At 44.0% G+C, this 10,859-nt stretch overlaps 1 long non-coding RNA gene across 1 annotated transcript; it reads right to left on the bottom strand.

Annotated features, from left to right (window-relative positions):
- Window positions 1–5,777: 5,777 nt before the first annotated feature.
- On the bottom strand, window positions 5,778–6,689 carry LOC135911803 (uncharacterized). Its single transcript, XR_010567455.1, has 2 exons — window positions 6,352–6,689; window positions 5,778–6,247 (listed from the first exon to the last, which is right to left on the bottom strand). It is a non-coding gene; the product is annotated as an uncharacterized lncRNA (long non-coding RNA).
- Between the last annotated feature and the right edge of the window lie 4,170 nt (window positions 6,690–10,859).

The following is a 10,859-nucleotide window of genomic DNA, read 5'->3' as shown; positions in this document are numbered from 1 at the left end:
GTTTTTATCAGGCCTCCTGCGGCACTTTGCACCCAGGCACTAGTAGATGTGGAATATGCACTCTTTTGATTTATAGTAAGAAAAGAACCTATTTTCAAACTACATATTGTATATGTACCAGTGCCTTAGAGTTACAAAACAAAAATTTATAGAAACTGGTATTGTAGTTAGAAAAACCGCTACACAGCACCTTTAGCCCAGAGAACTCTCGTTTCACAAAAGAGGACAAACTATGTAGGCACTAAAGAATTCTACGTATTTTTTGTGCTCAAGTAATCTTGTTGGAAATAGAAAATTAGCAATAAGGCTCCTGGCATAAACCTCACCTAAAGCATGTCTATGCTTGGAAAGTATTCTTTCAGTCTGAAAAATGTTGGCCAGTTATGCTTTACATCGACTTTCCAAACTTTTCATAATGCTTTGCGATTAAATTAGTGTACAAAATAACAGGTGTCTTTCTTGTGCGTTTACTCTGCATTTCAATTGCTTCCCTAATTCACCTTTGTAATATGCCTTTTTTTAAGGCATCAAAACTTGAATTTTCGTTCACTGGAGCCTAATACTAAAAATTTATTCCTTTATGTGGCCCAAAACACTGCGAATCAACCCAGGCTCTTTCAGTGCCGCTATACATAGTTTCTTCTCTAATAACAGATTTGATCAATACATATATTTTAGGTACCTTTGTGGGGAATGTACATGTTCTTGTACTTACCGATGTGTTTGGTGATTGTGCATGTTTATATTTCATGTGATTTATGTATATGTTGTACTCTGTATTGCAGCATGCAATAAATATATTTGCGTTTTCTTGAAAATGCAGCATATATCTTACCAGTCTGTGTTGCATGTTATTTGGATATGGAAATCGTGATAACCTTGGTGTTGATATACATGCTCAAAAGTGTCCAAGTTTGCTAGGTTGTATTTGTGCAGCGAAGACAGGTTTTCCAATATACACCATGAATTACTAATATGTAATGTGATCCACATGTATAGGTGTTGTGTATGCCCATCGAAGCTTCAAGGTCGGCTGTTCGACAGTGCGTTTGGTAGCCGAACTTGAACCTTCTGGCACACGCAGTAGTTGCGCGTGGATCGCTGTACATAGTAGTAATTGAAGGCGTGTACTGCCGAATCTGCCTTCCATACACGCTAGAAATAAAAGGGTGTACACCCTTCCAACACCCACACAGATGGGTGTTAATTTGGACGAGCACCCTTACACCCTAAATTTATTTTGCTGGACACCCTTCCTTTAGGGTGCTATAGTGGCACCCCAACTGTAGGGTGTTCGTCTGGCGACAAACTGATTTACACCCTTAAGGGTGTTAAAATGTTTAGTGTGTGCCTTCCATGCTAACTACTGATACGAAAAAGTTCTGGCGCACTATTAACCCAAAACATGACGACGCCATAACCCTTGTTGATAGCACCGATACCGCAATTGCCCCTGCCGATTGCGCGTCTGTATTAAATGACGTTTTTACGCGTAACTTTTCTAAACACGCTCATGTTTCACGCCCAACTACACTATCTTACGACTGCGCCGCAATGCACCCTTTAATAATCGAACCCGTTGGCATAGAAAAAATAATCGCCTCATTGAAACTCTCATCCGCTCCTGGCTGTGACTTAATTAACGCTAAGTTTCTAAAAAACACTAGCACATTTTGTTCCATTATTCTTGCAAAGATTTTCCAGCAATCACTTGACAATGGTTCACTGCCTGCTGATTGGAAGGTGGGGAAGGTGATTCCACTCTACAAAACAGGTACTAAACGTTCCCCACTGAACTATCGGCCTATTTCCTTAACGATCGAGTATACCATGCAAAATTATCGAGCATGTTCTGTCTTCTCATATCGCAAACTTCTTAGAAGAAAACTCCTTTTTTTCTGAGTTTCAACACGGCTTCCGCAAAACATACTCATGTGACACCCAACTAGTATTCACGCATAAACTAAACCTATTGCTTGACCACTCTTCAGTTGCAGATCTAATTTTTTTGGACTTCGCAAAAGCGTTCGATAAAGTGTGCCATAGCTTATTAATCTACAAACTGCAACAACTAAACCTTGAGCCTAAAATTCTGTACTGGCTCGAAGTTTTCCTCACTAACCGTTCACAGTTCGTTTCAGCTAACGAAGTAACATCTAATCTGAGTCCTGTTCATTCAGGTGTACCACAAGGCTCCGTGCTTGGACCCCTCCTATTTCTCATATATATTAACGACTTACCTTCCTGTGTTTCATCTCAAATTCACCTATTTGCTGACGACTGCGTAATTTACACCGAAATAACTCGCGACGAGGATGTTACCAGGCTTCAAGCTGACCTTAACGCCATTTCTGCATGGTGAAATTCATGGTCAATGGAACTAAACGTTGACAAGTGTAAATTCATGCGTGTATCTCGAACTACCAATGAGCCACCTGTGTACTCCCTTAATAAAACTCCATTAGAATTGGTAACAACTTACAAGTACCTTGGCCTTCACATCACCTCTGATCTTACTTGGAATACCCACATCACCCATATAATAAGTAACGCTAACAGAATGCTAGGTTACTTACGACGCAACTTTTCCAAAGCACCTTCTTCCTTAAAATTAATCCTCTAGAAAACTCTAATACGACCTAAACTTGAGTACGCTGCTTCAATCTGGGATCCAGGTCAAGTAAACCTTATACACTCACTGGAAATGGTTCAGAATAACTCTACTCGTTTCATTCTTTCTAAGTATAATAGAACCGCGAGTATCAGTGCCATGAAATCTAGCCTCAACCTACCGTCCTTGTTATCACGTCGAAAATTGTTCCGTTTGTGCCTTTTTCATAAATTATTTCATCACCCGCTGCTACGCAACAAACTTATTTCTCCGCCTCCGTATGTATCACCCAGACTAGACCACATTCATAAGGTTGACATTTCATTTTGCAGATCGAACGCTTTTTGCAGTTATTTGTACCACGCACTTCCAATGAGTGGAATCACCTCCCCGCCTCGATAGCCACTATCGCAGATCACCAATTATTCAAGAATGTCATAGCTAACACTGTATAACTAGGAACCTTTTTTTTTTAATATTGTTCAACCTGTACTCACAAATGCCTTAGCTAACATTGTATATCTAGGTGCCATTTGTTAAATAGTTTTGTTTATACATATTTATATACATAATGTTCTGCACTAATAACTCCTGTTTGTTGAATTTACCCATTTTTGCTTGTAACCACTCCCCTCTATAATGCCGTAATGGCCCTGAGGGTATGATTAATAAATAAATAAATAAATACGTTCAGATAGTCCAAAGGGCCTGACTTTACACTGATATAAGCCATCCGCCGTGATGAAGGCTATCTTCTCGCGGTGCATTTCATCAACTGAAATTTGCCAATAGCCGGATCGAAGATCGATGGACGAGAAGTATTTAGCTCCGTCCAAGCAGTCCAAGGCGTAATCGATGCGTGGTAGTGGGTAGACGTCTTTTCGCGTGATCTTGTTTAAGTAGCGATAATCGCCGCAAAAACGCCAGGTACCATCTTAATTTTTCACAAGGACGACAGGCAAAGGCCAAGAACTGCCTGATAGCTAGATGACGCCTTTGCAGAGCATTTTGTCCACTTCTAATTGGATGACTCGACGTTCAGCATGCGATACACAATTGGGACGCCGACGAATAGGATACGTATCTCCAGTGTTTATACGGTGGTGAACAAAAGATGTTTGGCCTATAGACCTGTCGCCGAAATCAAAGATATCACTGTACGATTCAAGCAGGAGTCGCATGTCCGTGGCCTGCGCAGAGGCGAGGTCAGCTGCAATCATTTTCGCGAAGTCATCCGTTAAGGAACCACAGCTGTCAGCGGCCATTCGTATTAAAACTGCACTGTTGGTCCACTTCTTTTTAACGAACTGCTCTTTAATGCGCAATATTTCAAAAGTAACTTAACGCTCATGTATGTTGTCTCACACTTTGGGACATAATATCTCCAAACTGGTGTCATGGAAACGTGTTTCCTATTGATGCGTCTTGCAATACCACTAGCTAAAATCCGGAAACTGCAATATGTTCGGTAAAGTAACAATTAGGAAAATAATTAGCGATTTTTTGTTAATAATTTGAATATGTGTTTCGATTCCCCATAGTAGTTATGCCCACCTTTTCGAGAAATCCAACGCAAGGAGAAGAATTGTGCTACTTGGCACAGGTGATCTTTAAACATTCCGTGTAACTAGATAAACGTAGACATAGGCTACAGGGTAAACACCAAATTACCTGCCGTCGTTGCTGAGTGGCTATGGTGTTGGGCTGCTGAGCACGAGGCCGCGGGATCGGATCCCGGCCACGGCAGCCACATTTCGATGGGGGCGGAATGCGAAAACACCCGCGTACTTAGATTTAGGTGCAGGTTAAAGTACCCCAGGTGGTCGAAATTTACAGAGTCCTCCAATACGGCCTGCCTCATAATCAGAAAGTGGTGTTGGCACGTAAAACCCCATAATTGAAAAAAATACGCTGCTACCCAAGCGCCCGTTTGCAGAGTGCACGTCAGGGTTTTTGCAAGCAAGCGCAGGTTACGCACCGAGCCATCATTTGCTTCTGGCAAGCGCGCCATTCAAAATAAATTCACATGGGTCGAGACGAAAGTGGTCCAGAACCAATTGCCATCGACATCCACAAGGAGGGTGGTCGGCGTTTTCACTAAAGCATGACTAAGGCGAGACCAAACACTGTCAATAAAAAGGCGTGTTTTAATTAAAAGAAAGCAATGTTGATTTCATTCAAGCAAAATGTGTTTCGTAAACAGTTTTCTTAGATCAGGTGCTCAATTTATCATTTATAAGATGCACCTATTCTTTAGTGCGTCCTGGATAAAACGGGTTTGCGTTGCATGAATAGCAATGCGGTGCACTCTTGTGGTGTTCGCAAAGGCACGCTGCCAAACTTCGTCTACTACAATATGCCGCCTCCCATGTTTTCGTGTTTTGGTCCTCCATGTGTTCTGTCAATTCCGGCTGTTCCTGTGTACCGATTGATAAGTGCAAAACTTGAGGTGGTGTTTGCGAGGTTGCTTTTATTGCTCTTCACGTGTTGTCTTAAGGCTAACGAGGTGTGGAGGCTGAACAAGTGTCCGCTTTCGCCTCCTTCGTGCGGCAATGGTGGTAGACGGACTGAGCGGCCCTTGCGACGATGCGGCCAAACCCAAACACGGAATACTCTCGTCCATACGGAAAGAAACGGTGCTTTGTAGAAGGACGCGATAGGACGCGACAACCGTAGGGTGGGTGTTTCGATGCATTGATTTTCCTGTTGAACAGGTGATCTCTACTCAACCGTACATCATAATGAGTATGCAGTTACATTGCACTGCCTAGTAGAAAGCCAAAACGCTTCGAGTTCCAGGACATAATAATTATACTGCGTTAATCGCAGGCCTATGTCGCTCAATTGACAACAAAAAGTGACGTCATCCTACCTTTTCTTTGTGTTCCTCTCGACGCCCAGTGCCCCATTGTTAACAACGAGCAATAATTATGCGAACAACACACACCCTTTCTTGTAACTACGCATTTGTGGGCTCTGACGCTTGACAAGCATGAGATTTCTTCTTGGTTCCCATGTAATTCTATTTGTTCTGATTGCGTGTCGTGCAATTTAAAATACCCATTTGATGTCGCGTGGAACAATGCGAAGTAATATATGTACCGCACATCGACACACGAGAATAATAAAAGTACGAAGGCTTATGCTCAAAAGGAGTACAAGCTAGTAGAGGGTGGAAGAAAATATTTATTATTCTAATCATCAAAAAAGTAGAAATTTTAGAATTTCTTATTTCTATATAGAACGATCTAATAAACGACAAAATACACACAAAACACGTAATCTGGCCGCACGCCAACCGTAGTGACCCACATCTGGGTGTGTCGCGCCCACGTGTCTGCATTCAGTCTCTGCTCATGTGGCCTTCCTCGCCAGACCTGAGGCCTCCGCGTCGTCCTCCACAGTGAGCAGTGGGACAGTCTCGGCTCATGTGGCCTTCTTGGTTGCACTCGTCTGTACGGCCGGTGGTGCTTCTCGCTGATCGGCCACGCTCCCTATGGCCGACGTCCTCGTAGATGGTAGGGAGCTCCGCCTCCTGTGGGTTCGCCTTACGCGAGCAAACCACTCCAGCATTCAAGGCGCCTCCGGTGGGAAGCTGCTTGCGCCAGGTAAATCCCACGGTGTCCCAACCTGCGCCTTTACAGTCGCCGTTGTCAGAGCAGCCATCCGCACAGCAGCTCAACAAGAGACACCAGAAATTGTGATGGTAATAGAGGCCCATCTGTTGCCTGACTACTTACCACAAGGCGGCCGGGCGGTTGCTGCTTCCATTGCAACTTTGGCTCCACGCCCAGAGCTTAGCCCCGAGAAACCGGCTGTGAAACTGATCGGAATGTCAGCCATGACCAAGTGTTCTTCACGTCGAAGCCCTCTGCTTCTTCTTTCTCTACTTGCGAGCGCCAAGTGCTTCTATAACTGCTCTAGTTTCTCCTGCAGGTATTACGAAATTAACGCCTAGAGTTGTGGAATTTTGTTAGGTTTAGTGGCCATTTTCCGTGTTGGAAGTTTCTGAAGCTGATGATGAACGCTATTCTGTTCGTATGTGGTCTCTATAACAAATATATCTACTTATATTTTTGGCACTTAGCTTGCCACCTTGCTTTCAGAATGCAACAGAAGTAGTGATTTACTGCTGAAGGCTGAAGGTTCTTGTTACCGCGTATAATTTACGAGATAATTCTTGAATAACCAACCCTTCCTTAGCGAAAAGTTACATTGCGCATCAAATTATTGACTTCCCCCGGCAACGACGACGAAAAAGAAACTTGAGACGAGAGGGAGCTGCAAATGTGTTAAAAATGGAAAGAAAATGCTGCGCGTGCAGGAGAGAAGCAAAGCACATTACGCAAATATCTCAGCACGAGGCTGGTGCTGCACTCACGCGCTTGGCGAACGCCAACCAAAGGCGGTGCACTTGCTCATATTAGACGAAAACATAAATGCACGCGGTGGAATCTGCGTGGCATACCGCGCACTTAATTTATGACTTGATTAGGAAACAAAGTTGCCTGTGATCAATACCGCTGTGATGCTGTTATAAAACCATGATGGCGAATGCGCGACTTCTCGTAACGAAATAGCCAGGCTTCAGTGAATCCTTCATTTACTTCAATGAATTACTGCGAGTAACAGTTTACCGTCCGAATAGATTAACAGTCCGCATAGATTGTGTCATTGAGGGACTATATGTGATTTCATTTTTCGGAGAGTCCCATCAAGGCGAGAATAAACAGCATCGGGGAGATGACAGGGCCTTGCGGCGTGCCGACCCCCCCTCCCGCCCCCACCTCAACGTCAATCTCGGGCGATGTGAGCCCTCCGACGGAGATGATTGCTTTTCTATCTGATAGAAAGCTCTGGATGTAGTTATACGTCCGTTGCACTAATCCTATTCGTTAGATGTTTTTCCATATGTTTGCATGTTTGGCATTAGCGACGGCCTGTTTAAGATCAAGGTCAAGATGGCCCAGGTAGAGCGCGTTTTATAATGGATTATCTGATGCTTAAGTTGAAGCATCGCATCATTGTATCTGGGTATATGTTATTATTGTCTAAGAAGTTATCTACTCTGCTTAAAATTACATGCTCCATTACTATCCGACGGCGAATGCTAAGGAGATTGGTCCGAGGTTGTCGATCTGAAGCTTCTTACCAGGTTTTGGAATGAGCGTTATCGTCGCTTTCTCCCATTGAACTGGCCCTTCTCCCTTTACCCAACACCCGTTTATGTATTCTGATAGTTTGGTGACCGATTCATCATCGAAGTTCCTCACAGACTTGTTGGTTATACCATGCGAGCCTGGGGCTGATTAGACGAAAACATAAATGCACGGGGTGGAATCGGCGTGGCATAGCGCCAACTTAATTGATGACTTGATTAGGAAACAAAGTTGCCTGTGATCAGTACCGTAGTGATGCTGTTATTAAACAACGACGGTGCGCGATTTCTCGTAAGGGAATTGCCAGGCTTCAGTGAATCCTTCATTCACCCCAATGAATTACTGGTAGTAACAGTTTAAGCCTTGACTTCTGGATGTGTCATTCGAATATGATGTGCTTTCGACAGAGAGGAAGCCTCGATAATTGTAGAAAGCACTGAGGGAACTGCAACTCCACTAGAATTCCGAGAAATCGCTTCGGAATGTTAAGAGGCACTGTCACTGGTTAGAAGGCGCATATTCAGAAATGCGACTCTGCCTACCAAAATATACGGGGTGATCATTATAAAATTTTAGCAATTTTAAGAAATTGCCTGTTGCAGAAACAAGTGCATGTCAAATGTAATTCAAGCGCAACTGTAGTAATTCAGCTGGAATATTCAAAGAGGCGTACATTATTTGTAATAAAAATCGACGCATGCACATATGCAACTACTTAACAAAAAATAATCGGTTAACTTCTTAATTAATTTTTTTTGACATAATGCAGTCTACGAATTGCAGCCGGTGCGATTGCAAGGTGCATCAACTTTAAATGATATTCCAGAGTGACACCAGTGTGGAGATAGGCGCCCTTAACTTTGCCTTAAAAGTGCACTATTGGTCCACTTCTTTTTAAAGGGAAGCTGAAGAGTCTGTCGAAATCAATAAGACGCTCATATACGGATGCGGGAACCTTATAAACCATGTAGGTAATATTTGGGTTTTGTTTTCAATTAGGAGCGACGTAATCGTCGGTTGAAATTGCGCTGTAGCACCGCCCTCCCCCCCCCTTCCCCCCCCCGGTTGAGTGAGCGAGTGGAGCGGAGACCGGAAACCGCGGTGTTGTGACGTCAACTCTAGTGTTTCGTTCCTTCGAAGCCTCCGCGAACGTGCCTGGCCGCGTTTGTTTCTGCGTGCGTGCCATCGTAATCTGCTTCGATCGACCCTGCATTCCTTTGTTGGTGCGTCTTTGTGTAGGTAGAGTGGTAGTCAACGTGCGTGGTAGTCAACGTGAGTGGTAATCAACGTGAGTGGTAGTCAACGTGAGCGGCAGTCAACAGATGAAGGTCACTACACGTACTGCATGAACCGGGAAGCTTTTCACGCGTTTAAACCGTCTTTGTAGATTGCCGACAGCTTTGGACAGCGCACAAATGCCGACGATCGCATCCCCACTTACGTTCCACGAGGAGGCATGCAGGAGCACAACACTACAGTTATTTGACCGGAAACGAGCTCACTAGATCGGCGAAAGATCGGCGAGATCACTAGATCGCTTTGCAAAATACATACACACCAAAGAGCATTTCCAACACGAGGAGATCCCAAGACTTTGCTTTCGTTCGCGTCGAAAGCACTGCTCGCACCAGCATCGTTTGCTTCTTCGAGAGGCCGGCTCTTCGGAATCGGCTCGTACATAAAGGGAGTAACGCCGAATTCCTCAGAAAAACGCAGTCTCTCTAAATTTTCCATTACCGTCTCAGAAAAACAGCACCAAACTACCTGGCACCGCGCTTCATGTGTAGCGGCAGCGGTCGGATACTAGAGTTGACGTCACGAGGCGCACCGACCAATCACAGGCGGAAGCAAGACGCGCGCGCTGGGCGTGTCGGCTGCTGCGCTTTTCGTCGAAATAAAATATATTTGCGCTCTCTTTCGCTCAATTTCGATACGATATTCCAATTCGGAGGGTTGAAAATCATTATGTACAGATGTTCGCTCATTTTTTCTGGAAAACATTTCAGCTTCCCTTTAACAAACATCTATTTTATGCGCAAAGTCTCGGAAGTAACTGAACGCTCAGGTTTGTTGTCTCACACAATGGGACATGATATCTCAAAACTGGTGTCCCAGAAACTTATTTCCAATCGATTCGTCTTGCAATGCCGCCGGCTACAATTCGCAAATTGCAGTATGTGTGGTCAAGTGAAAATAAGTAAATAATTTGCGATTTCTTTCTTATTTATCTAAAAATGTGTTTCGATTTCGTGTACTAGTTATGTCTTCGTCTTCGAGAAATCCAACGCATGAAGAAAAATTGTGCTACTTGTCACAGGTGATTTTTAAAAATTCCATGAAACTAGATATAGGTAGACATATATGCTACCTACGGTAAACACTGAATTGTAGCTGTTGCCATGCTATACACACATACGCGCAGAACCGCTCGATTTCGAAGTTTTTATTGTGCTTTTCGTCATGCACATGCACAGCAGATTTGTCTTCATGCTAACCAACGCCAGAATTGAGAACGCAAACGCACGCACATAAAAAGGCAACGCTGCGACCCAAGCGCCATTTGCAGAGTGCAGGAGAGAGTTTTTGCAAGCAAGCGCAGCTTACGCCGCGAGCCATCATTTGGTTCTGGCGATCGCGACATTCAAAACAGATTCACGTGGGTCGCGAAGAAAGCGGTCCGGAACCAACTGTCAGCGATATCCACAAGGAGGGTGGTCGGCGCCTTGATTAAAGCATGACTAAAGCGAGAACAAGCGCTGTCAATAAAAAGACATTCTTTAATTGAAAGAATGCAATGTTGATTTCACGCAAAACAAATGTGTGTCGTAATCAGTTCTCTTAGGGCAGGTGCTCAATTTATCACGTATAAAATGCACCTATTCTTTAGTGCGTCCTGGATAAAACGGGTTTGCGTTGCATGAGTAGCAATGCTTTGCACTCTTGTGGTGTTCGCAAAGGCACGCGCGCAAACTTCGTCTACTACAATATGCCGCCTCCCATGTTTTCGTGTTCTGGCCATCCATGTGTTCTCTGAATTCTCTTTGTGCCAGTTTACCGATTGATAAGTGCAATATTTGAGGTGGTGTTTG

This window comes from Dermacentor albipictus, chromosome 1 (genome assembly GCF_038994185.2).
Source record: "Dermacentor albipictus isolate Rhodes 1998 colony chromosome 1, USDA_Dalb.pri_finalv2, whole genome shotgun sequence".
NCBI lineage: Eukaryota > Metazoa > Arthropoda > Arachnida > Ixodida > Ixodidae > Dermacentor > Dermacentor albipictus.
Note: the sequence above shows the minus strand (reverse complement) of the source record. Positions and strands in the feature narration are given on the sequence as shown.